Raw genomic sequence first — 27,129 nt, 5'->3', positions numbered from 1 at the left:
GGGAGGCGGAGCTTGCAGTGAGCTGAGACCAGGCCACTGCACTCCAGCCCTGGCGACAGAGCAAGACTCTGTCTCAAAAAAAAAAAAAAAAAAAAAAAGATACGACTCAAAGCAAATCAATCCAGAAAACTTTTCAAATGCACCTCAACAATCCTCAGGAAGCATGTTAAATTCTTCAAAGTCAATTTTTCCCAAAGTTCTATGATGCCTTTAAGTACACAGATACAACTATAATGTCAGCTTGTTAAAAACAGTATTTCTGGCCAAACGTGGTGGCTCATGCCTATAATCCTAGCACTTTGGGAGGACGAGGCGGGAGGATTGCTTGAGTACAGGAATTTGAGACCAGCCTGGGCAAAATAACAAGACACTCTCTCTCGCTCTCTCCTAAATACATAGCCTTCCCTTTGTTCTTTTTTATCTACTCAATAAAGCAACAGTGAAGATTCAAGTTAAAGAAGAGAATAAAGGTTGTTGGAAGCATAGCGTTGGTTTGAACCACAATTGCAATATCAGCCTAAAGGCTGCATCCAGGCCAGGTGAAGTGGCTCACACATGCAATCCCAGCACTTTGGGAATCCAAGGCAGGGGAATCAGTTGAGCCCAGGAGTTGAGACCAGCCTGGGCAAACAGTGAGACCCAGTCTCTACCAAAAAAACAAAAGTAAAAAATTAGCTAGACATGGTGGCATACACCTGTAGTCCTAGTTACTGAGGAGGCTGAGGCAGGAGGATCACTTGAGCTCAGGAGTTCGAGGCTGCAGAGAGCTATGATCCCGCAACTGCAGTCCAGCCTGGGTCATAGAGCAAGACACTATCTCTAAAAATATATAAATATAAATATAAATATAAAATATAAATAAGTGACTACATCCAACTGGCCCAGTCAGTTCCAGAAAACTGGACAGTGACAGTCACAAGACCTTTGAAAAGTTCTGAAAACTCATACTAACTTACAGCAAGAAAGCATTAATATGATATGTAAATACAAAATAAAAGGTCTGTGCTAATATACCCGAACTTATAACCATAACTATCCCTAAAGAAGGTGCTATGAAATCAGGGTGCAATCAGAGGATACTTGAGCCCTATTTGTAATGTTTTTGTCTTTTGGGGTTTTTTTGAGACAGGGTCTCACTCTGTCACCCAGGTTGGAGTCCTGTGGCACTGTCATGCCTCACTGCAGACCTGAACTCCTGGGTTCAAGCAATCCTCCTGCCTTAGCCTCCTCAGTAGCAGGGACTTCAGGCGCACACCACCACACCCAACTAATTTTTGTATTTTTTGTAGAGATGGGGGTCTCACTTTGTTGCCCAGGATGGATCTGTAATGTTTCAATTGTTTACAAAAAGGTCAGGCACTGTGGCTCGCACCTGTAATCCCAGCACTTCAGGAGTGCCAAGGCGGGTAAATCACCTGAGCTCCAGACCAGCCTGGTCAACACAGTGAAACCCATCTCCATTCAAAATACAAAAACTGGCCAGGCGTGGTGGAGAGCGCCTGTAATCCCAGTTTACTCGGGTGGCTGAGGCAGAAGAATTGCTTGAACCTGGGAGGCAGAGGTTAAAGCGAGCTGAGATTACACCACTGTACTCCAGCCTGGGCAACGGAGCCAGACTCCATCTCAAAAAAAGAAAAAAAATACTTTCTCTTTTTTTACAAAAAGAAAGTATTACCGTACTATCAATATAATTAAACATTAATAATGATAAGAAGTATACAATTTCTGCCCTTGAGGCATTTATACAGTTTAGTGCAATAGATATGAAAACTGAGACACAGCCAGAGATATAGAGAAAGAAATGTACTCAGCAAGTAGCTCAATCTGCATATTTTGCGTAACATGAAGCCCCCCAGAAAGTGAAAAGCATGAAAACCACCATGATAAAGAAAAAAGAAACTGGTACAAATTTTGTCCAGGGGCCAGGCGCAGTAGCTCACACCTTTAAACCCCAACACTGTGGAAGGCTGAGGTGGGCAGATTGTTTGGGCCCAGGAGTTCGGGACCAGCCTCGGCAACATGGCGAACCCTGTCTCTACAAAAAATACAAAAATTAGCCATGTGTGGTGGTGCACACCAGTAGTCCCAGCTGGTAGGGAGGCTGAGGTGGGAGGATTGCTTGAGGCCGGCAGATCGAGGCTGCAGTAGATCGAGAGTGCGTTTGTGCCACTGCACTCCAGCCTGGGCAACAGAGCGAGACTCTGTCTTAAAAAAATAATAATAGGCCAGACGCGGTGGCTCACGCCTGTAATCCCAGCACTTTGTGAGGCTGAGGTGGGTGGATAACAAGGTCAGAAGATCGAGACCATCTTGACTAACACAGTGAAACCCCATCTCTACTAAAAATACAAAAAAATTAACCGGGCATGGTGGGGGGCGCCTGTAGTCCCAGCTACTCAGGAGGCTGAGGCAGGAGAATGGCGTGAACCCGGGAGGCAGAGTTTGCGGTGAGCTGAGATTGCGCCACTGCACTCCAGCCTGGGCAACAGAGTGAGACTCCGTCTCAAAAAAATAAATAAATAAAATAAAATAATAATAATAATAATGTGTCCATGCCCACAACACGTCCCCAGTCCACAAGGGAATCCAACACAAGATTTATATTAATGACAATTTAAAGAACTAGGTTAGTCTCAGAAGACTATCTGCTTTCCACATGCTCTAGGAACACAACAATGTTCTCTTCTGAGAAGGTTCAATGATATGAATGTACAACCATCCTCTCTTATGAGGAGGAGGAGGAGGAGAACTTAAAAATAAAGGAAAGATAAATTCAAAAATGATTTAAAGAATCAGAAGAGAAAATATTAAATCTCTCCTGGTATTTCCCCTTCCTTAAATCATGTAGGCAAGATGAATATGCTCTAGGTCTCTGGAAGGACTTGTAAGAAACTGCTAAGAGGTTGCTGCCTCCAGGGAAAGAAAACAGATGACTAGGGAACTGAGTGGTGGAGGAGTGAAAGGAAGACTAACTTTTCTCTGTATATTCTTTTTTACCTTTTGAATTTTGTGTCACAAACATATATTACCTATTAACTACTGTTAAATTTTAATCAACGGATTTACTAAAAATGAATAAGCTCTTTAGGAAAGAACTAACCACTTTCTAAGATAGCAAAGGTCTAAGCAAAAAATCATTGTAAAAAAGAAACATCCAGGGCTGGGCGCAGTGGCTCACGCCTATAATCCCAGCACTTTGGGAGGCTGAGGTGGGCAGATCACCTGAGGTTGGGAGTTCAAGACCTGCCTGGCCAACATGGTGAAACCCTGCCTCAACTGAAAATACAAAAATTAGCCAGGTATGGTGACACGCACCTGTAATCCCAGTTGCTTGGGAGGCTGAGGCAGGAGAATCACTTGAACCCAGGAGGCAGAGGTTGCAGTGAGCCGAGATCACACCACTGCATTCCAGCCTGGGCAACAGAGTGAGACTCTGTCTCATAAAAAAAAGAAACATCTAGGGAATGAAAAGGAATTATTTTCAAGTATTATGCTGAGCTGCCTAATCTCCTTCTAGGTCTCTGAGTGTATGTCTCCTCACTCAGGGAATCTCCAAACAGTTGTGCCCTTCAGCTTCAGATGGGAAACTGATGAACCACTTGCTGTCTGGTAGCCAATAGCCGAGAAATCCCTTGTCACAAGGTCATAAAGGCCTGCAGAAACCTCATAAAAGTATAGTAGAAACAAACTTAAGATTTATCTTGTGTCAGAGATAACAAGAGAAATACATCCATTATGTACCCACGCAAATGAAAAATTAATAGAAAAACATAAATAAGAGAGGGAACAACTAAATAAATACCAACTAATACCCTTAGCCAGATAAGCCACTGGTCCAGAGACTCTGAGTAACATGTACCCTTGAAAGCACTGTCCATTTAAAGCTGGGTCTAGAACATTCCCCTAGTGCTCTGTGGCATCCCAGTTACCTCAACAGGATCCAAAGAGGAGTCACTGTATCACTTGGCAACTCTGTCTATATCCAAACAAAAGCAGGAGAAAAAGAAACAATAAATTGGATTCTTATTTAATGGAATACCAAAAATATATCTCAGGTTATTTAAATATGAAAAGCAAAACTTGAAATATCTTAGAAGCTAATATATGAGAATATTTTCTTTTTGATTTTTTTTTTTTTTAGAGATAGGGTCTTGCTACGTTGCCGAACCTGGACTCAAACTCCTAGGCTCAAGCAATCCTTCCACGTCAGCCTCCTGGATAGCTGAGACAACAGGTGTGCACCACAGCACCTAGCTACAGGACAGTATTTTAATAAACTCAGCATAAGGGAGAAGTACCTAAACAGGAAACAAAAAGTAAAACCTCTTTAAAAAATCGGTGAATTCAACAACGTTAAAATTTAAAATGTCTGTTCAAAAGATACCATAAAAAAGAGGGAAAAGATAAGGCACAAACCAGAAGAAAATATTTGTAGCACATATAACTAATAAAGGAATAATATACAGAGCATACAATAACTGCTGCAAAACTACAAGAACTAGACCTATAACCCCTCCCCAAAATTGGTAACAGACATGCATAGGCGTTTCATAGAATAGGAAACATAAACAGCAAATAAATACATGAAAAGATTATTAGCTTCATTAATAATCAGGAAAACTACAAAATAAGATTATAATGATATACCACTTTATATTCCTGAAATAGCAAAACACTTTAAGTCTGATAATACTTAAAAGGCCAGGTGCTCACGCCTGTAATCCAGCATTTCAGGAGGCCGATGCAGGAGAATCACTTGAGCCCAGGAGTTTGAGAACAGCCTGGGCAACATGGCAAAACTCCATCTCTACAAAAAATTTAAAAATTAGTAGGGCATGGTGGCATGTGCCTGTAGTCCCAGCTACTTGCGAGGCTGAAGTGATCACTTGAGCCTAGGAGGTCAAGGCTGCAGTGAGCCATGATCACACCACTGTACTCCAGCCTGGGCAACAGAGTAAGACCCTGTCTCAAAAAAAAAAAAAATTATTTTTAAGTTGGTAAAAAAATGCAGACCAAATGGCTGTTATGTATCTAAATTAATATGAATTTGTATAACAATTCGGCATTATCTTACAGAGCTAAAGCACTTCATATCCTGTATTTCAGCAATTCCACTTCTAGGACTATACCCCAGAGAAGCTCACAAAAAAAACTGAGAATAGTGGCAAGGGGCAGGGAGTGTCGGGGAACTAACAGGGAAGGGCATACATGCAGCCTCAGTTTTGGTAATGTTGTTTTTCAAGCTGGGTGGCAGCCACTGGTGCCCCATATATGCTACACATATTCTTTGTATAAAATAGACCCTCGGCTGGGGGAAGTGGCTCATGCCTGTAATCCCAGCACTTTGGGAGGCTAAGGCGGGCAGATCAACTGAGGTCAGGAGTTTGAGACCAGCCTGGATAGCATGGTGAAATCCCCACTCTACTAAAAATACAAAAATTAGCTGGGCATGATGGCAGGGGCCTGTAATCCCAGCTATTCAGGAGGCTGAGGCGGGAGGATTGCTTGAATCCAGGAAGTGGAGTAAGCCAAGATTGCACCACTACAGCCTGGGCAGCAGAGCAAGACACCAGCTCAAAAAATAATAAAATAAAATAAAATAAAAGACCCTAAAAAGTTCTTCTGTTTTTTGGGTTTTTTTTTTTTTTTTTGAGGCAGGGTCTCATTCTGTCACCCAGGCTGGAGTGCAGTGGTACAATCTTGGCTCACTGCAACATCTGCTTCCCAGGCTCAAGTGATCCTCCTACCTCAGCCTCCCAAGTAGCTAGAAGTACAGGCACAAGCTACCAAGCCTGGCTAATTTTTTTGTATTTTTTGTAGAGACAACATTTTGCCATGTTGCCCAGGCTGGTCTCAAATTCCAGAGCTCAAAGCAATCTGCCTGCCTCAGACTCCCAAAATGCTGGGATTATAGGTGTGAGCCACCGTGCCCCGTCATTCCTACTTTTTAAAGTCATGGTCTTTGCTGCCTCTTTGCCTTTGCATATGAAGTTCCCTTTCTATTCTGAATGTTTTTTCTCCCTCTTGTCCACCTGATAAACCCTTACTCATTCCATCCAAAAGTCAATGAGGGAGTCAGAATATCACAGTGGTTCTAAGAACAAGCTTTCAACCACTTATTTATTTATTTATTTATTTTCCACTTTTTTTTGTTTTGTTTTGTTTTTTTTTAAGACAGCGTTTCCCCCCTGTTGCCCAGGCTGGAGTCCAATGGCACAGTCTCAGCTCACTGTAACCTCTGCCTCCCAGGTTCAAGCGATTCTCCTGCCTCAACCTCCTGAGTAGCTGGGATTACATTCATGCACCACTATGCCCGGCCGATTTTATATTTTTAGTAGAGACGAGGTTTCTCCATGTTAGTCAGGCTGGTCTCAAACTCCCAGCCTCAGGTGATCTGCCTGCCTCGGCCTCCCAAAGTGCTGGGATTACAGGCGTAAGCCACTAAGCCAAGCCCTTTTTTCCACTTTTTTAGTATTTTCAGTAGAGTTGGGCCATGTTGGCCAGGCTGGTCTCAAACTCCCGGTCTCAAATTCCTGACCTCAAGTGATCTGCCTGCCTCAGTCTCTCAAAGTGCTGGGATTACAGGTATGAGCCACCACACCCGGCCACCCACAGCACTTTGTACCTATCTCTATTTAAACATATCTTGGCCAGGCACAGTGGCTGATGTCTGTGATCCCAGCACTTTGGGAGGCCAAGGCAGGAGCATCAGTTGAGCCTAGAAGTTCAAGACCAGCCTAGGCAACATGGCGAGACTCTGCATCTACAAAACATAAAGAAAAACTGGCCAGGTGTGGTGGCGCACACCTGTTGTCCCAGCTACTTGGGAGGCTAAGGCAGGAGGATCACTTGAGCCGACGAGTTCCAGGTTGCCCTGAGCTATGACCGTGCCACTGCACTCCAGCCTGGGTGACAGAGTGAGACTCTGTCTCAAATAAATAAATGAAAATAAAAATAAACACATCTCATACCAATTTATAATTATTTATTTAGTGTATCTCCACCATGGGACTATCAGGCTCTATCTCAGCGGGAAAGATCATGATTTATTTACCTTTTTATCTCCAAAGCCTAACACATAGTAAGAAAAATGATCAATAAATACTGGATGAACAAATGAATTACTAACATCAAGACTGACTCTTCAAGAGTGGTACAGCACACATCCACCTCACGAGAAAAGTGACTTCGTAGAAGACAATGACTCTGAGCCACACTGGCAAACCTTTTTTTGGTGTTCTGTATTTGCTTCTCTACCAGAAGTTACAAACCTTCCATATAGGTAAAAAGAACCCACATTTACCTACCAGCTAAATCATAATGCTTCTTTCTTCACATCTATCTTTCTGACATCTCCTCAAGTGTTATTCGCACATTCATATTTTTGTGAAATATATAATTTTTAATATAACTGTCAATTATTCATATATGTCTTATTTTCTTTGGCTCTAAATAGCTGTTTTTAGTACACTAGTGTTTAATTTTTTTTTTAATTGCTTTTATGGTTTTTTTGTTTTGTTTGGTTTTTGTTTGTTTGTTTTGATACGGAGTTTTGCTCTTGTCATCCAGGCTGGAGTACAGCGGCGCGATCTTGGCTCACTGCAACCTCCACCTCCAGGGTTCAAGTGATTCTCCTGCCTCAGCCTCCCGAGTAGCTGGGATTGCAGGCGCCCACCACCACACCTAGCTAATTTTTATATTTTTAGTAAAAACAGGGTTTCACAATGTTGGCCAGGCTGGCCTTGAATTCCTGACCTCAGGTGATCTGCCTGCCTTGACTTCCCAAAGTGCTGGGATTACAGGCATGAGCTACCACGCCTGGCCTCTTAATCACTTTTAAACATTGTCCTTGGCCAGGTGCAGTAGTTCTCATCAGTAATCCCAGCACTGTAGGAGGCCAAAGCAGGAGGAATGCTTGAGCTTAGGAGTCAGAGACCAGCCTAGGCAACATAAATTTAAAAAATAAAAATAAAACGTAGTGGGACATAGTGGTACGTGCCTGTAGTCCGAGCTACTAGGGAGGCTAAAGCAGGAGGATCACTTGAGCCCAAAAAAATCAAGGCTGCAATGAGCTATGATGACACCACTGCACTCTGGGCAACATGGTAAAACCCTGTCTCTACAAAAAATACAAAAATCAGGCAGGCTTGGTGGCAAGCGCCTATAGTCCCAGCTACTCAGGAGGCTGAGATGGGAGGATCACTTCAGCCTGAGAGGCAAAGGTTGCAGTGAGCCGAGATCTCACATCACTGCATTCCAGCTTGGGTGGCAGAGAGAGACTCTGTCTCAAAAAAAATTATCCTTATCCAACTAGCAAATAAATTCTCCAGAGGCAAAAACGTAAGTTTGTTTTTCTTTTTCATGATGCCTTTGTGTCTAATACAGAGCTGCGCAAATCAAGAAAACCGATAGACCTTCTGAAAAGGTAGATGGTAGTAGGGAGCTGAAGGACCAGCAATAGGCCCTTCTAAGGTTTATGTTCACTCAATCCGTTTAAAAGCCAGAGAAGGCAGGGCGCGGTGGCTCATGCCTGTAAACCCAGCACTTTGGGAGGCCGAGGCGGGCGGATCACAAGGTCAAGAGTTCAAGACCAGCCTGGCCAATATGGTGAAACCCCATCTCTACTAAAAACACAAAAATTAGCTGGGTGTGGTGGTACACACCTGTAGTCCCAACTACTCAGGAGGCTAAGGCAGGAGAATTGCTTGAATCCGGGAGGCAGAGGTTGCAGGGAGGCAGAGGTTGCAGGGAGCCGATATCACGCCACTGCACTCCAGCCTGGGCGACAGAGCAAGACTCCATCTAAAAAATAAAAAAAGCCAGAGAAACACTACAGATGCAGATCTTTTAACATTTCCAGAGCTGGCCTAGGAACACACCATAGTTATGTGCTTTACTGAGAATAACCAGTTACTAAACTAGGAAACAACTTACTGAGCTCAAGAAATTTACTCAAAGGGTGGAAGTAAAAGAAGGTTAAACTGGGAAAAAAGCTGGTGCCCTGACAAGGCATCACTGGAAAATCCTCCCAGACCTGATAATCAGGTGAACAGTGTACCTCAGCTCTGGCATGCCATCTCCTCCCACTGTGGAGATTCTGAGAGTATCTCAAGAATAATTTATAAGGTAAGCTACTAATATGTCCAAAGCTGTCCCTTCTGCCAGCTTAGACACGAAAAATGAAACAAAGTTTCTCTATCTCACTCCATCTTTTAGCCACTCAGGGCACCCAAGGTATAAAGGTGACAGTTGGCAGAGTAGGACAAAGAAAAAGTCTATGTGATTATGCACAGAGAACTGCAGTGATTAAGTCTCATAAGGCCTGCCCATTTTGTTTATTGAGGGTCATCATCCAGTAGCCATTGGGCAGAATCCAGTCCACAGACATATTTTGTTTGGCCTGAAAAAGGCTTAAAAATATTTTTAAGGCTGGGCGTGGTGGCTCAAGCCTGTAATCCCAGCACTTTGGGAGGCCGAGATGGGCGGATCACGAGGTCAGGAGATGAGACTATCCTGGCTAACACGGTGAAACCCCGTCTCTACTACAAAAATACAAAAAAACTAGCCGGGCGAGGTGGCGGACGCCTGTAGTCCCAGCTACTCGGGAGGCTGAGGCAGGAGAACGGCAGGAACCCGGGAGGCGGAGCTTGCAGTGAGCCGAGATCCGGCCACTGCACTCCAGCCTGGGCGACAGAGAGGGACTCTGTCTCAAGAAAAAAAACAAACAAACAAAAATATTTTTAACTAGTTTCCAGCAATTAGAAAACACAATGATTTAAATTTCCAGTTTCTCCTGAAAAATAGGGTGGTCATTCTGTGCCCGCATTCTAAAACAGTAACAATCTGTTGAAAAAGGAACAGTTGGCTCTTTTAAATAAGGGAATGGGTTGAGCATGGTGGTTCATTCCTATAATCCCAGCACTTTGGGAGGCCAAGGTGGTAGGATTGCTTGAGTCTAGGAGTTTGAAACCAGCCTGAGCAACATTGTGAGACCTTGTCTCTACAAAATATTAAAAAATTAGCTGGGCATGATGGCACACATCTGTAGTCCCAGCTACTTGGGAGGCTGAGGTGGCAAGATCACTTGAGCCCAGAGGTCAAGGCTGCAGTGAGCTGTGATTGCTCCTCTGCACTCCAGCCAGGGTGACAGAGCAAGACCCTGTCTCAATAAAAAGAAATTAAAATGAAAGATAAAAAAAAAATAAAGGCAAGGGTTCTCCAGTACACCAGAGTCCCCACTAATCCTAATACATTCCCATGGGACTCAATTCACTCATTTACATTACCTGCCTGGCATTTAGGCATGTGAGCTTGTAGCCCCTGGTTTGTAGGACTGGCAAACCATTACTTTGCCATCATACTTCCATATGACTATTGCATCTATGATAATTTCCACTACTACTAGAACAAATAATCACTTCTATGATCACTTCTATTATTACTGGGGTTCCAAATCAGCACATTGCTTTATTATATTTTCATTTAGTTAAACAACTGCAGTTGAACATACTGAAATATTAAAAAAAAGAGTAACAGCTAAACAGTAGCCCATTATATTTACATAGCTCTTCCAGCCTGAGGATAAAATGTCAACAAAAACATACACCCTTAAATTCAATGCCACCATTAACCCAACAACAGAATCATTCTAATCAATCACACAGAGCCACAGGGATATAGAGTGTGATCAACCAATGAGAAGTGTCATACAAAGATTAGGGTGATCCTTGCAGTGAGTACTCTATAAATAGAGTCTCCTCAAAAGCAAGAGCTGTGTCTTCTTCCTCTCTAGCTGCCCACAGTAGCCAGTCTAAGTACCCTATCAATAAGGTTATTATGTAAAAGTGGCAGTCATCCTGACTTCTGGAACACAAGGAAATAAAATAGTAGTGGAACTTTGAGAACTCTGAGCTGAAACTGGGATTGGTGCCCGGCTACTGAGGAGATATGTCTATAACCTGAGTTCCCACTGTGCCAATGAGCATCACTGTCAAGACTGGAACACACTATCTATAAACACCATTAAAAACAAGCTCAAATACAAGTTTAGAACTTGTATTTGAAGGATGAATATTCTGATTTGTGGGTAGGAGTGGGAATTATTCCTATCTAGAAAATTATTCCTATCTAGAAACGACATTTAGGATTAAAAAAAGAGAGAGAGAGAGAAAGAGAAAACGTTTTGATGCCTCTACAGTCACCCTCAGGCTCAGCTGGGGATGACTGGATCCTGGATTGATCACACTGCCTACCTAGAGACTAGATTGCCTGTTATGCAAAGCATATCAACTCAACAGGGCAATGGCCCAAGTGAGCAAGGCAGGATCATCAAACCTGGGTACCCCCTGAGCTATGTCATTTCATTTGCTGCGTTCAACTACTTTTTTGGGGGCGGGGAGAGGGGAGGAATTCTACACTTAGATCAGCAAGTTAAAATGCAAATAGTTTCCTGTACCATTTCCATCCCACTAATTCTAAATCAACACACGTGAAGCATAAATAATGCCATCCCCCTTCTCCCAACACATACAAAAATTTCAATTTCATAAGGACAAAGATAGGAAGGGTAAAGGGAAATTATGAAATTTCAATTTAATAAGGACAAAGGTAGGAAAAACTGAGTTGAGTCATTCCAAGATCCTAAATAGTTTTCTCTTCTAACACTATGACGTTTTGATCCTCCTTGTTACTACCTCATCATGCAAAAGTGCAAAGTGTTCCTGACTGCCAGGACCAAAAGCAGGCCACAAGTCCTGATCACATATTGAAACTAATCCCAGATAGAGATAACATTTATTGAGTGTCCACTACATACCAAAAGGCATTAGGTTGATCCTGCCCTTAACCTACTACTTGTTCTAGCTAGGTCACTGCACATATACGCTACTACTTTTAAGAAGTGCATTAACTGAGCAATCCCAAAGCAGACCCTTCCATTTGTATCCTCCACAGGGCCTAGAGTGCCTTGTATACCTGAATTAAAGGCATACAAGTTTCCACATTGTGCATTAAAAAACACCATCTACACTATTCCTTATTTCTAAAAGCATTCTTTACCCTTAGTGGACTTTTACAGCTTTACAACACAGCAGTTTATCAAAGGTCATCACAGTGCCATAAACTACACTCTCTAGGGTTATGTTCCATCACTCACTCTGGGGCTCTGACCCTACAACTGGCTGAAAATCTCTCATGACTCTTTTTGCCCACTAAAAATAATAGGCCAACAATACCAAACTTTGCCAGTACTCAAACATCTCTCTGCTCTCAGTCAAATATGTCATAACAGAGTGGTTTCTTTATGATTAAGCCTCATCTCCTTGGTGAAGAGAAGATCTGGGAGAGAAATGTCAACAAAAACATACACCAGAAAAGAATGTCTGTGAAAGATTGTATAAAGGAACAAATAGGCCCAGAAGATAGGTATAGTGTTTATATACAGATCCAGACTGGCAGTTGAGCTGTCCTGTAAGAGGAAAGCCTTCTCATAGCCCAGTTCCCTGTGCTGCTATAACCTCAAGCCTTCCACACGTCCGTCTGGTGACAACCTGATTCTAGGGTGCACTAGTTCATCATTCAGTATAAATGAAGCAGTTCCTTTGTATTAGTGAGGCAGTCACAAAGTAGTAGACGCTGTACAGAATCTAGAGAGAGGCTTTCATATCTAAAGTCTGAAAACCCATAAAAGTAGACACAATGCTTCTTAGGTTTCCTTTCAGCTTTTGAGTACTGGGCTCTTTAGGATGCAGAAAGCGCTGGAAAAGAGAAGCTAAAGACTAGGTCAAGCCTGGGAAAATAGATTTGGGCACCTGCAAAGGATCAGTAATGAGGGCAGAAATCGCCCCTCCTGCGGCAGGGGCCTGACCTTTGCCCCTGCTACCTTCCTGTTCCCTCCCACAACAACCCTTCCCTCGTCTTATTCCTGTTCGCTGCGTCCTTAGCCCACCCTGGCTCGCCCAATTTAAGGGCCCTTCCTCCTAATTCCCTATTGCGAAGTCAGGGCGGCCTTCACCACACCGGAACTCTAGGAAGAGACTTCGCTGACCTGTCAGCGGATCCAAAATGGCGGGGCCTAGTCCCAGGACCGGCAGCCGCTGCTCATGTCCAGCCCGCACCCTGGAGGCGTCTCCGAGCAGCTCTCCCAGCTCTGGTAGCAGATGGGAGAAGAGAAGGAGCCTGTTTCCTGGAAATTATGGCCGAAGTCAGGGTGGGACTGCACAGTCCGCCAGGATGAGTCGGCCGGGACGGGCAGCGGAGCCGGCTACCTTCCCTGTCAGCTCACTGACGTGGTAACTAGCCTCAGTCTAGCCCGCTGCCTGGTAACTGCGCGAGCCTTGCCGCATGAAGCCAATCATAGCTTTGCTCCATGAAAAGTAGCATTCCGACTATCCAATCGAATAAAGGAAATTGGCTTCAGGAGGCGGGTAGTGCCTCAAGAGGCGAGATTACTAGGGAAAGAAAGGGTAGGTTAGGGGACAACGAACGCATACGAGTACTGTCTGAGTGACAGTTTAGAAAACCAATAAAAAATGAGGAACTGTGCTGGGCGGCTAGAGAGGTGGAGTTAGGTAGAGGTCGGTTGCAGTGCGCGGTTTGGCAGTGGCTGCTGGGCATTATGGGGAGGAAGGTTACAATTGGCTGGAAAGGGGCGGGGTCCGTTTTGAGAACTTGAGCGGGCATCCCTACTCCCCTGTCCACGTATTATCAAAGTTATCTGGGCCAAGACCATGCCCCTTGAGGAATCACTCCTTTTCGAGGCAGCTCTGGGCGCCCTTCATTCTAAAGTCCAGCGATTTATTCCACACCCTGCTCTCCTCGCCCTCTCGTCCACCTTCCCTGTTGTGGCTTCTCACATTTGTGTCTGTCACGTCCCAGCTCTGTTTCAGCGTCTTCTGCACCATCCCCAACATCCAGAGATAGAGAAATTGGGACGTAGCAGAAGCCCTGGATATCTAATTTAAGTCTCTTCATTTTACATTATAGGAAACAGCCCCGGAGTGGAAGGCTGGGCCCATGTTCACATAACTAGTAAATAGCAGAGCAGAGAGACGAACCCCTGGGTCTCCTCACCCCCAGGCCAACTCTTTTCATCGCCTTTTGTCACCTCTTATGCCTTAGTGTATCGGGCTTTGACTCCTGGTCTGCCTTTCATACCAAGCCTTGGACAGGCCTTATCCACCAGGCTAAATACACAGCTTAGCCCACCTCATCAGTGATAGGAAACAGAAGTCTTGTTTGCCTTAGAAACGCTAAGGGGCCTGAGGGTTGGATGCCCACCTGTTTTCACTGTCTTGCTCCCAGCTGCCTCCTCCCCTTGCAAGAGATGATAGAGGTCACTAAGCTATTTAGAATTACCCGTATTACCTGAAAGTGGGAATATGTGGGAAGAGGACAAGAGGATGGGTTTTCTCTAGCAGACTGAATCATGAAATTTCCAGCCTATTTGGGACACTAGAGCCCCAGTGTCCCTGCAGACCTGGAGAAGCTGCTGGGAAGCAGTGAAAAAAAAAAAAAAAAATTATCTCCATACTTCCTCCCAATTATGGATGACCCAAGTCCAGGGAAGCTCCATAACTAACCACATAGGAATGTAGTCTCAAAACCAGACATCCAAAGACCATCCATGTGCTACGATGCTCTAGTTTTTGTTTGTTTGTTTTTTGTTTGTTTGTTTTGAGACAGAGTCTTGCTCTGTCATCCAGGATGGAGTGCAGTGGTATGATCTTGGCTCACTGCAACCTCCACCTTCTGGGTTCAACTGATTCTCCTGCCTCAGACTCCCAAGTAGCTGGAAGTACAGGCATCTGCCATCACGCCCAGCTAATTTTTGTATTTTTAGTAGAGACGGGTTTCACCATGTTGGACAGGCTGGTCTCGAACTCCTGACCTCAGATGATCCGCCCGCCTTGGCCTCCCAAAGTGTTGAGATTACAGGCATGAGCCACCATGCCTGGCCACGATGCTGTAGGGTAAAACACCCATCAGACATCAGACCTGAAGAACCCCTTAATAACTCCCTACACCTGCATATTGGGCTTCTGGTCAGTGGGTCCAGCTGAGGATTTAGCCTCTATCACCTAAAGAGAGTCAGGGAAAGAGGATATACCATCATAGCACTTCTTTCCACATTACCTCAGAGCCATTTTCTTCTTCATTTGAAAACTGAGAGTTGGTGTCCTGGGCCTGTCTCAGATTGAGAAGTCCTGGAAAGCCAATTGGAAAATCCTCTAAGTGGGCCAAAACTTCCTGCTCGCCAATATCTACTTCTACCTACCTCCAGAAATTCATCATTCTAAAAGTATGTGATTGTGCAATAGAGATGGGGAGGAGAGAGAAGACAATTCCCTAGTCCCTCCTAACCACTAATCATCATCTTACCAGGCAGAACATCTTCCTCATAGATTTCAGTGTGACATATTTATTGAGATTCTACATTATACCTGGGAATAATAGACATGGTCCTTACCATCCTAAATTTTATTCTCACAGCAGACAACACATAAGCTGATCCCTTCAATATGGTGGGTGGTGTAAAAGAGGGTATACACAGACGGTCACGGGAGCAAGAGGCTAACCTGAGAGTTCAGAAAAGGCTTCCCAGAGAAAACAAGGCCTGAGTGGAACATTGGAGGAGTAGGAATTGACAATACAAAGATGAGTTACTTTCACAGGAAGGGCCAAAGGTGTGCAGGAAACTTCTAGGAAATTGGAGATGAAGACAGGGTCCAAAAGGTCTTGTATGCCAGACTAGGGAGCTTCACCTTTATCCTAAGGGCAATAGGAGTCACTGAACAGTAAAGACATGACTGTTCAGATTTGCCTTAGGGGCATATTGTGTGACTGGGCTGAGGGTCTCAGGAGCATCCAAGCAACACAGCCTAACTGAAAGAAGAGAAGGAGCCTGTTTCCTGGAAATTGAGGCCTAAGTCAGGGAGAGCCGAAGTCACAGTCTACTAGGAGTCTTGGTCATCTGTGACTTGGTCATCTGTCCTGTCCCTTGCAAATTCCTAACCAGCAGGCACCAAGGCTATACCTTGCCCACAGTACTTAACCTGGTACCACCAGCGGGAAACCAGCCCTGCTGAAGGAGGGAGAGCACAGCCCAAGCAAGACAAGGGTACAGACTGAAAGGCAATCGGTCCATGCCTTTGGAGTGCCCAGCCCAAGCCCTGAGATCCAGCAGGAACCTCCTCTTAATTGTTTTGTGTGGGGACGGAAATGATAGTTATTTGTCCAAGTTCACTCAGTGATGGTGCAGTTCGTGGCGGCGTTGGAATACTACTTTGGTTTGTCTCATTCCAAACCCTGCTGTCTCCACGAAGTCACCTTCCTTGGAGAAGAAGGGGGAAATGAAGAGGAGGAAAGATACGAGGAAAAAGAGGAGCAGAGAGAAAGGGAAATGAGTCTTTTAAAGTGGCAGAGGAGGAAGGAGAATGGTAAACAGCAGAAGCGAAGCGGCTGAGGAGAAAGAAGAGGAAAGAAAGGCGAGACGTGGGAGGATTGGAACAGAGACAAAAGGGAGAGGAGAGACGGACAGCGACAAGTGGAGAAAATCGGCGAAACTTGAGCGGCAGAGAAGTCTGAGCGCTGAGACCCGGCGGCCCCGTGCGCCTTCCCAGCTGGCGCCGATCCACTTTGCTCCGGGTAGCGGCCCAGCCCCACTTCGCTGCCAGTCGATCCCTTTTACCCAGGACTACCGGGACCACTCTACTCTCTCCCGCTTGGCTCTGCCTAAGCGTCCTAGCCGGAGCGCGCTCTCTGCCACGTGGGGAGGGGCGCGGCCCAGTTGCTGAGGAGCGCTTCTGATTGGCCAGAGGGCGGGGTTCTTGGCGTCTCGCCGGCCAGACCCCTCCCTCATAGGCGGGGCTTGGAGATCCACAGCTGGAAAGGGCGGAGCCCCGGCAGCGCAGCTGGAAAGGGGCGGGGCCTGACGCGCGCGGCTCGCCGCGGCGGGCTGGGGGCGCCCTGGTCTGCCATAAAGTGAATGGGCGCCGGCTGGGGGTGGCAGTACGCGGTGAGGCTCACTCCTTCCTCGAGTCCGAGAGAGCCGGAGCGGAGAGGCGGCCCGGGAGCAGGGGGGCGGCCCCCACTCCGGCCGGGTGCCCGGCCCCTGGCCCCTGCCTGCCCTCTAGATCGCCGCCGCCGCCGCCGCTGCTGGGAGTCTGCCTGCCTGTTGCGGGACGCACTGTGAGTGTTTGACCATTCTAAGGACAGGGGCTCATGGGGCCGAGGAGCTATTGCTGGACCTTGGAATCCGTAAAAGGGGACCTGGGGCAGCTGAACTCTGGTGCCTGGGGAACAGGTCGAGAACAGGGAGGGCGGACTGCAGACCTGGGGCCAGGACTTGGGAAAAGGGAAACTCAGGGTAAGAACCAGGGGATAGGGAAGGGGGAGACTCAGAGGATCCGGAACGAAGTCGGAGACTTGAAGCCAGGATAGGGGCTTCGCGAGGCAGGGAGTAGGGAGTCTGGAAACCATTACCAGAAAGCGCCCTGGAATCCCAGGGCACGGGGCAGGCGGTCAGGGAGCGAAAGGGGTTGCAGAGGCCCTGGCCAGCTGGGGAGCCGGCGGCGGCCCCCAGTGTAGGGGCAGTTGGCGGCGCCCGACGCCCTTCGGCCCAGGCTCAGACTCCAGGAGCTGGGAGCCGGGGTGCGCCTGGTCACACACGCTTCTCTTCCCAGCTGCTCCGCAGTTGGAATAGGAGCCGTGTTGTGAGAGCCCGGCCGCGACTGAGTCAGATGGCCGCTGTGCAAATCAGAGTGACCAGGCGGCGGGTACGGTGGATCTGGCTTGGGGTGTCTGAGCCCAGCTGGGTCCTGCCTGACTTGAGGCCGCCTCAGAATCGGACAGAATGTCCGCGGCGCATGGGGCTCAGAGTGGACAGAATGTCCAGGGTAGCGAAGTGGGTCTTTCCGGAGCGGGCGTTGTGTCGGGTAGTGGCGGACAGAATGTCCCTGGCTAGGTGGCATGTCCATCTACCCAGCAGCACCTGCCCAGCTGCTGCGCGTGCGATGGGGTCGGCTGCGGTGGGTCACCTCAAATCCCAGCTCACACTTTGCAAACTTGTTTCAGCTCCTTCGGGCTGCGAAGCTGCGAGCAGGGAGCGAGAGTAAAGACTGCAGCCTGGACTTGGGGTGAGGTGGGCTGGGACACATGCCCCCTTCAATTCAGAATAGATCAGAGCATCACTCTGTACTTCCAGAATCCAAATTTGAGGAGAGAAGGCCAGTAAGGAGCCTGCTAGTGGGAATCAAGACCAGGAAAGGACCATCCAGGCTAACACGGTGAAACCCTGTTTCTACTTCAAATACAAAAAATTAGCCGGGTGTGGTGGCAGGCGCCTGTAGTCCCAGCTACTCGGGAGGCTGAGGCAGGAGAATGGTGTGAACCCGGGAGGCGGAGCTTGCAGTGAACCGAGATCGCGCCACTGCACTCCAGCCTGGGCGACAGAGCTAGACTCTATCTCAAAACAAAAACAAAAACAAAAACAAAAACAAGCAAAAAAAAAAAAAAAAAAAAAAAAAACCACCACAGGAAAGGAAGGAATAGGTGACAAAAGGCAATGAGAAAACAGGAAGGAGCTGGGCACAAACCCCTGGCAGCCTCAGTTGCCTCCTAATTCCAATACAATTAACCAGACACCCCCCAGACTCCTTGCTGGAGTATCAGCCGACCAATGGCTCCTTCCCTACAGTGGGCAGGAGCCCAGGCCAGAAGAGAAAACTACAGCCCCATTAGCAAAGCAAACCGTGTGGTCCTGTTTCCCTTTTGCTTCCTCAGCCCTACCAGTCCCAGCACCACCCTAGTGGCTGAGCAGAGGTGGGAAGGAGGCTCATGGAATCCAGACTCTGGAGTCCAACAGGGGACTATCTCGCCCTTTGAGTCTGGTTGGGAAGGATGTCTTGGCCCTACCTAACAGCCAGGTTTACTTTCTCTGCAGCTGAGATACAACCCTGACTCCGCTGGGCCCCTACAGTGACCATCCACCCTGACCCCAATTCTTTTTTTTTTTTTTTTTTTTGAGACGGAGTCTCGCTTTGTCGCTGAGGCTGGAGTGCAGTGGCGCGATCTCTGCTCACTGCAAGCTCCGCCTCCCAGGTTCACGCCATTCTCCTGCCTCAGCCTGCCAAGTAGCTGGGACTACAGGCGCCCGCCACCACGCCCGGCTAATTTTTTGTATTTTTAGTAGAGACGGGGTTTCACCGTGTTAGCCAGGATGGTCTCGATCTGCTGACCTCCTGATCCACCCGCCTCGGTCTCCCAAAGTGCTGGCGTGAGCCACTGCGCCCGGCCCACCCTGACCCCAATTCTAACCAGAGCTCAATTATGCTGAAGAGGACAGAGCAGGGAGAATGAGTCCATATAAGTGAGCAAGATAGCCCAGCTGGGGACTGAGTTTTCACAAGGACAAGCGCAAGGCCACTGTATTTAGCAATGAGCAATCTAAACAGTGGTTTCAAGCTTTCTCACCCTTCACCTATGAGTGACATACACTAGGTATTCCCCACACTCCCATGTCCATTTCTCAGTTCTAAAGTTTGCTTATTACTGGCTAGGATTCTTAACTTTTTTTTTTTTTTTTCATTTGCTCTATTTTGAGCAATATAAAGACACACCACAATTATCCCTATCACATTCTGATACACTTTTCAGGGGCTTGTGCTCCCATAAAAATCACTGAAATTATAGATGAAATGAAGGGCTCTGTGTCAGGAAAGGAATAGGGAAAGCATTACGGATGGCTCCCCGAAGACTTTAGCTCAAAGTTGGCTTTTGTCAAAAAGGCCAAAGAGATGGTATCATAATGAAGATGACTGGAAACAAAAAACAGAACCTTTTCCCAACCTTGCATAAAGCCATGTAGCTGAATGCATGCCTGGTCACTGGCTCTTAGGAAGAATGTCATGGGCCTAGAGTAGGGTCAGAGAATGGTTGGCAGAATGGGGAGCCAGGGGTTGCTGGCGAGAGCAAATGTCAAAGTTTAGTCCTCTGAAAGGTGAGACAAGATGGAAATCTACAGCATAATAAAAAGCCTAGATATGCAGAAGAATTGCTTGCTCCCCAAATCTTGAAACTAGAGATGAGGGGGCCTTTTAGAACTGCAGTGATACAAGCTCAGGATGAATAGAAAAATGTTCTTTGGCACACAGTGGGCAGCATACTTCCAGAGCTCATTTCCAGAGAGATGGTAGAGGCAGGAAGTAGAAATGGAATCCTTCAGGGCTTGGAAGGATCAGTGCATGTGAGAGTCACAAATGGCTGCAGGGTAGAGGGAGTGAGGCATGGGAAGAGCAGAATTAGGTGGTTTGAATCTCTTCAAACTGTGTAACCTTGCATCCTGCCTTCTTAGAGGTGTAATGGGGATAGGCACTCCTGCCATGCAGGGCAGTTGTGCAAGTTAAATGAAATCATGTCTGTGAAAGCCCTCTGCAAATGAAGGAGCACCATAGAAATAAGAAGCACTATTATTATGCCCAAACTGCAGAATCTTTGTTTGGAAAAGTGGGGATGAGCCTTAGAGCAGCCTAACCACCTTCCTGATGCAGCCATAGGAGGGATCTTAATGATAGATGGGCCACGCTATTGCAGGCTTCAGATGCTGGCCACTACCCTGTCCCTGTCCAAGAACTCTGGGGAGCTCCTCAAATGCTTAGCCTGCCTACCAGGCCAAATATCTCTGCCTGCCTTCTGCTCAGAGATGGAACATTGGCCCAGACTCGGGTTCAGAAAGGGAGGGCAAACGCAGCAGGCTAAAGCTGACTTGTGGTGACAGAAGGATAGGGCCAGTGGACACTTTTCTTCTCCATTCACACTAAATGATGCCTCCTAGACTAACATAAAGGATCCATTAGGTCCTGAGCTTTGGGGTGTCTAGGGTGTCCATGGCCACTGCCAGGGACTCATGAAAAGAATGAGAGGGAGGAAAAGGAAAAGATCATCAGTTGGGTAAGAGTTGGGGGAAGACAGAGAAGAAAAACTTTCAAAACTCTATCTCTCCTTTCCCATTGTCCTGCCCCAGGGCCTTTTTTGCATCTTTCAGTTAATAGTTTCTCCTTTCCTGTTTCTTCCCTGCCCAACTCATTCTGCTCACCATGGTCAAATAAAGGCCACAAAGATGCTGTTTTTTGTCACACCCCTGGCTACAAGCCTCCAGTGACCCCCACTCTTTGGTGCATTGCTTCTCATAGGGGGATGGGGTGGGAGGAGGGCAGTACAGGAGTGGGAGAGGCATGACACACAGTCTAAATAGGGCCCATCTTCCTGGTGGGTGATATCACTTGAAGATTGGGAGGTTTATTTTTATATTAAAATAAGATTTATTTTTATATTAAAATATTTTATATTCCATGACTAAAGTATGGAATAGAATGAAAAATTTGCTTGCATTTTAAACATAAAGCTGGCAAACTCCAAACAATTTCACACTAGTGGCAGCTGTTTCAGGTCATGCCTCTAGTTTTCTAGTAGATTTGTTTTTGACTGGTCTTAGGGATTTTTTTCTTTATTCAGGGCTGTTGCTCAGTGTGAATCTTAGGGGTTTTTGATGAAAAAGCTGGACATACTCTAGCCTAGACTTTGTCAAATCTGAATCACTAACCCTTGTCCCCGATTGGAGGCCCCCTCGGTTTGACTTGTTTCTCTCTGCAGATCTCCCATGGCCTACACTGAGACTCTGACTAACCTAGGCTCACCACTGCCCTCCCAGCCTGCCAGCTTATTCCCAACACTGTTGATTATTTAGAATGCCATACCCCTTCTCTCCCTCTTCAACTCCCAATTCAGTCGCGTGCCTATATTCTCTGAGCCCCCAACACTTGGTACCACCTTCCATGGGTTTCCCTCTCTCTGATCTCCCAGTCTGGGAGTCAGACCCATGCATTCCATCTTTCCATCCTGTGCTCCGTTTGCCTCCCTACACTGCAGACTCCTACAAGTTAGGGTATGTGCCTTACTGTTCTTGGGATCCCCAGGAAGGAAGCAAGGAAGAGCAGGAAGACTGTAGAATCATTTCTCTGATCCCCGATTTGTCCCTTGATAACTTGAATGCTTCAAATCTTTGCTGCAAATGTGTCTCGATTTGCTCGCATTTGCACACTGCAGTTCAGCAGACCATATAGTCTGGGTGCTCAGCGTCCCAAATGAACATGCGGCCATGTCCACTTAAGGGCCTCACTTCTGTTTCACGTTTATAAGATGAAAACATCATAACTCCAGCTCCTCTCATCTCCTCTCCATTTAGCCCCTGAAAGAGAAAGGTTTTCTCCTATTTGAGTTCCAGGTTATGCCTCCAGCCTCAAGCATTATTAGTGCAACCGATTGTGGGCTCTCACTATGTCCCTGGTCTACCCCTCTGGCTTTAGGACTTAAGTGGGTCCACATGGCAGCTGACTTATTGCCATGGGGTTGTGTCTCTTGGAAACCATGACCTCCCCACTGTGGCCTCCTTGGCCTGAGATCTGCTTTCCACCTTCATATATCCTGGATATTTCATTCTTGTTGCAGTCCATGACCAGGCTTCCTCTAATTCCAGCCTGTACTGCAGAATCAGAGCATATCTGTAGGCCCTCTGTACTCCCTGGGCTTGGGATTGCCACCCTGACACCAGTCGGACTGGGCCACACATCCCTGGCGGGGTGTGGCCAAAAGGCTAGGGGTGGGGCCAGCAGCCCCCTCCCAGAGCTGGACTCACTATCACTGTTATCTCCTGACTCTCTCTGTCCCTGCCTGGGCATTTTTTACTAGCATCAACTAATCCTGCAGCTTCTAGACCTACTGCTTGTTCTTCCCTATCCACTGAGTGAGGCGAAGTCCCTGGCCTCAGTCCCAACTCCCTAGCTTCCTGACCTCCAGCAGTTTGGGGGAGCTTAATCTTCAGCCAGCCTGTCTCCAGCTCAGACAACAGCTTGGCGCCCCCAGCCTTTGCCTGACCAGCCCACCCGGACGTGAGTCGGCTAGAGGTCTATGCCCCCACCCTTCCATCTCTCTTACTGCCTGCCTGGCTTTACTGTTCTTTCCTTCTCTCTTCAGTATCACAGTCAGGTTCCTTCTCAGCCATGGCTCCTCTCTCTGCTGTGACTAGCCCATGCAAGAGCCTAAAGGCTTCATTCTTTCCTTTACCAGTCCCTCATCCCCAAAGTGGCTCCCAGAGTACTCTGCCCATTTTGTTGTTGCCTTGTTGACTGGGTCGTCTATGCTCAGGACCGAGTGTTCACAGCATGTGCTGCCTATCTCTCAGCAATGCAGTGTACTCACCTTCATTCACCAGGGAAACAGTTCACTGCAGGATACAGAGTCTGGGGAGATGACCCACTCGAGGAAGGGCAGACACAGGGATGAGATCTTAGTCACTACTCCACCCTCAGGGCCTAACTCAATGCCCAGCTCATAGAATGTGCCAAATAGCATTTGTTTAATGAGTGAGGGGAAAAAAAACTACTCAGGTAGAGTTTTTATCCCTACTCATATTTACATGTTTATGTTTTTATCTAAACCGTGTAACAATACTGAAGGCAAGTAGGGAAGGGATCATGAACTTCCTTTCGGAGATGAAGAAATATGCCCAGAGAGGTAAAGTTACTTGCCGAGGACACACAGCTAGTAAGTTGTAGAGCCAGGACCGTGAACCTAGATCTGTTGACTCCAAACCTAATTTCTTTGGGCTATACCAGATGACTTTCCCGAGAGGGGCCTGGGCACTTTCTGCCCCTCCTCCCCACCCCATCCTCTAGCTCCAGCGTGCTCATGCCTTCTCCTCACTCAGCAGCATCCAGTGCAGAACACTCCCCTGGCCCCTTGGCCTGCTCCTCCCCCACACAGAGCCCTTAGCTCCTGGGACTGAGAGCTGAGGTTCAGAGGGGCCAGGGAGGCGGTGGGGGGGTGGGGGGAGGGTAATGATGGCTAGCTCCAAAACAACCCCAGCAGCTGTCCCTGTCACAGAAAGGAGACTGTGTGACGGTACGTGTCTGTCTGCCTGGATGTGGCAGCGCATGTGTGGGAGAGTGTGTGTTTGTGTGCCCCTAGCTCCAAGTCCAAGTGCTTATTATGTCTGAGTGGGGGCCTGTGTGTGTCTGCACATGTGTCCATCTGTCTCTGGGAACACGCAGCCTGAACTCGGCTTTCTGGCCTCGTCTTTTCCTCGCCCATATCCCTTCTTACCCTGCCTCCCTCTGCTGAAATAGAGTGAAAGCAAGATGCAGGTATGGAATGCCGGGGACAGGGTAATTTGGAAAACTGCAAGTCTGGAGCCAAAGCTGACTGGAAGGCTAGGTGGCAAGGGTGGGACTGCTTTTCCCACAGGTAAACCCCTCTCTGGGTTTTTTGCCAGCTTCGTGTTGCTCCCATGGCCTCTGGAAAAGTCAGGGGGACGATTTGCATTTCAAGGGCATGTTGGGTAGGAAGTAAGGGGAGACTTCAGAGCACCCCTTTTTCCAGCTCTCAGTTCTAACCCTTCCTCCCTCATCTTTCCAGTCAAGGCTACCATAGCTCCTTCTCAGGGACATCTCCCTTCCATCAGAGCATTGTTGGCCAAAGTTTTCCAGCTCCAAACCCCCTGACCTGACCTGGAAGGGGAAGTAAGCTGAGCACACCTCCAGTTCTGGCCTGACTTTTCTCCTGTCCTGGGTTCCCTCCATCCCTGTCTCTTCACATCCAGTAAAAGGTCCAAGATCTAGACCCCTCTGCCTGTAGAAAGAGCAGGGACTCTTTCTCAACCTCCTGCCTTGACCTCGGTTCCACTTCCAACCTGGCTTGAGAGGTGGGGTGGGGAGTGGGGGCACAGCTGTGATCTCTGAGCTGGTTGAAGGGGGCGTTACCATGTGCAAATACAGGCTGCTGCCCATCTGCACCTCCCTGAGAAAGGCTCCTAATAAATCCAGAGCAGCCAAGTGACACACATCTCAATCTAGACTAATCCACTACATTAATGCCACCCCGTGTAGCCTGCATTAAGCCCCTGTTAATGGGGAAGGGGTGACAGAGGCAGAGAGGCCCCTCTCACTCAGCTCTCTACCCCTTCCCTCTGTCCCTAGCCTCCTCTGTTCTCCTCCAACCAAAAGGCTTGAGCCCCAGTATTGCCCATTTCCCTTCCTCCCAGCAGAGGGGTCCTGGGAGAGCAGGCAGAAAAGGGGACTCTGCGGGGGAAACTTGGAGAGGGACCCAAGGAGGCTCCTGGGCAATGTGAAGCTAGGTTTTGGGATAGGAAGTTATGAGTAGGAAGGTGGTCTTATGAAGCTCCTGCCTACAGCCTGGAGCAGGCTTGGTAGAGGCCATCCATAGGTGGAGCAATCACTGGTGGGATGCAGTGTATATTGGTGCAGGCAGGAGACCAGGCCCGGCCCAAGCACCCAAGCACAAGTGGTTTTCACACTTGTGTTTGATCTTGTTACCTTCTTTCAAATGAAACCTCTTCAGAAATAATAAACAAAACAGGCTGGGCGTGGTGGCTCACGCCTAATTCCAGCACTTTGGGAGGCTGAGGCAGGTGGATCACCTGAGATCAGGAGTTCGAGACCAGCCTGGCCAACATGGTGAAACCCTATCTCTACTAAAAATACAAAAATTAGCCAGGAGTGGTGGCATGTGCCTGTAGTCCCAGCTACTCGGGAGGATGAGGCAGGAGAATAGCTTGAACACTGGAGGTGGAGGTTGCAGTGAGCCGAGATTATGCCACTGCACTCCAGCCTGGGTGACAAAGCGAGACTCCATTTCAAAAAAAAAGGAAAAAAAAGAAAGAAAGAAATCATAAACAAAACAGACCAAAGCAGAGCTGCCCTAGCTGAAGCAGACCCAAGCAAGGCCAGGTTAGAACTGTAGCTGAATCCCTGAGGGAACCTCGAGGGAAGGCCCCAAAGAGCACAGTGTGAGAAAACAAGCGTTCTGAGTTGACTGAATCAGAAAAATAAAATAATAATAAAAGAAAAATAAAAAGCAAACAAAGAAAAAGCATTAGGAGTCTCACAGACCTAGTTCAGATCTCAATCCCACTGCTTACAAGCTCTGTGAGCCTCATCAAGTTCCTTCAAGTCTCAGTTTCCTCAGCAGAAAAAGGATGATCATACTTGACGTATTCTTGCGAGGGGAGAGATAATGAGGTAAAGGCTCACAGTAAGTACACATAAATGATAGCAGCTATTATTCTTTTTTTTTTTTTTTGAGACGGAGTCTCGCTCTGTCACCCAGGCTGGAGTGCTGTGGCGCGATCTCAGCTCACTGCAAGCTCCACCTCCCGGGTTCACGCCATTCTCCTGCCTCAGCCTCCCGAGTAGCTGGGACTACAGGCGCCCGCCCCCTCGCCCGGCTAGTTTTTTGGATTTTTAGTAGAGACGGGGTTTCACCGTGTTAGCCAGGATGGTCTCGATCTCCTGACCTCGTGATCTGCCGTCTTGGCCTCCCAAAGTGCTGGGATTACAGGCTTGAGCCACCACGCCCGGCCAGCAGCCATTATTCTTAAGGGAGAAATATCAGGTCTGGTTCAAAATACAATCAGTACCAACGAGAATGGATAACAGACATCTGGTCTGTCTCAGGTATGATTGGCTGAGGACCATGTATGAGTATAGGGGGATACTGAGCATTCAGGTGAGAAGGATTTTAAGTTTTTGCAGATGTAGTATACGGTATGTAGTGTGCTATAGTGTAGATTTCGTTGCTGTTGTTTTTTGAGACAGCATCTTGTTCTGTCACCCAGGCTGGAGTGCAGTAGCACCATCTCGGTTCACTGCAACCTCCACCTCCCAGGTTCAAGCGATTCTCCTGCCTCAGCCTCCTGAGTAGCTGAGATTACAAGTGCGTGCCACCCTGCCCAGCAAATTTGTATTTTTAGTAGGCACGGGGTTTCGCCATGCTGGCCAGGCTGGTCTCGAACTCCTGACTTCAGGTGATCCACCCGCCTTGGCCTCCCAAAGTGCTGGGATTACAGGTGTGAGCCACCGCGCCCGGCCTGTAGTCTACATTTTTATTAATTCAATAAATATTGAACCCCAACTGTATACCTGGCACAGTTCTAGTTCCCAGCAGTAAACAAAACAAAGTCTAGTTTATATATCTATGCAGAGAACCTGTCAGCATGCACCTCTGTGCCCTTAGGCTGCTATTTCCCCATTCTATCCTAAGGAGCCCCACGCAGCCCCA

At 47.4% G+C, this 27,129-nt stretch overlaps 1 protein-coding gene across 6 annotated transcripts in view; it reads right to left on the bottom strand.

Annotated features, from left to right (window-relative positions):
* The window catches only part of GBF1 (golgi brefeldin A resistant guanine nucleotide exchange factor 1), a 137,461-nt gene extending 124,095 nt beyond the window's left edge, over positions 1–13,366 (bottom strand). For 2 of the 6 annotated variants that reach the window (XM_007963953.3, XM_007963955.3), the window contains exon 1: positions 13,046–13,344. The gene's annotated coding sequence lies outside the window, so the exon portion shown is untranslated. Of the gene's footprint in view, positions 1–8,663; positions 8,803–13,045 lie in introns of all 6 variants that reach the window. The other 4 variants (XM_007963956.3, XM_007963957.3, XM_073019297.1 and 1 more) reach the window with 3 other exon arrangements.
* Positions 13,367–27,129: the final 13,763 nt, after the last annotated feature.

This window comes from Chlorocebus sabaeus, chromosome 9, assembly GCF_047675955.1.
Source record: "Chlorocebus sabaeus isolate Y175 chromosome 9, mChlSab1.0.hap1, whole genome shotgun sequence".
Classification (NCBI taxonomy): domain Eukaryota; kingdom Metazoa; phylum Chordata; class Mammalia; order Primates; family Cercopithecidae; genus Chlorocebus; species Chlorocebus sabaeus.
The sequence above is the reverse complement of the archived record's forward strand: the minus strand, read 5'-3'. Positions and strand labels throughout refer to the sequence as shown.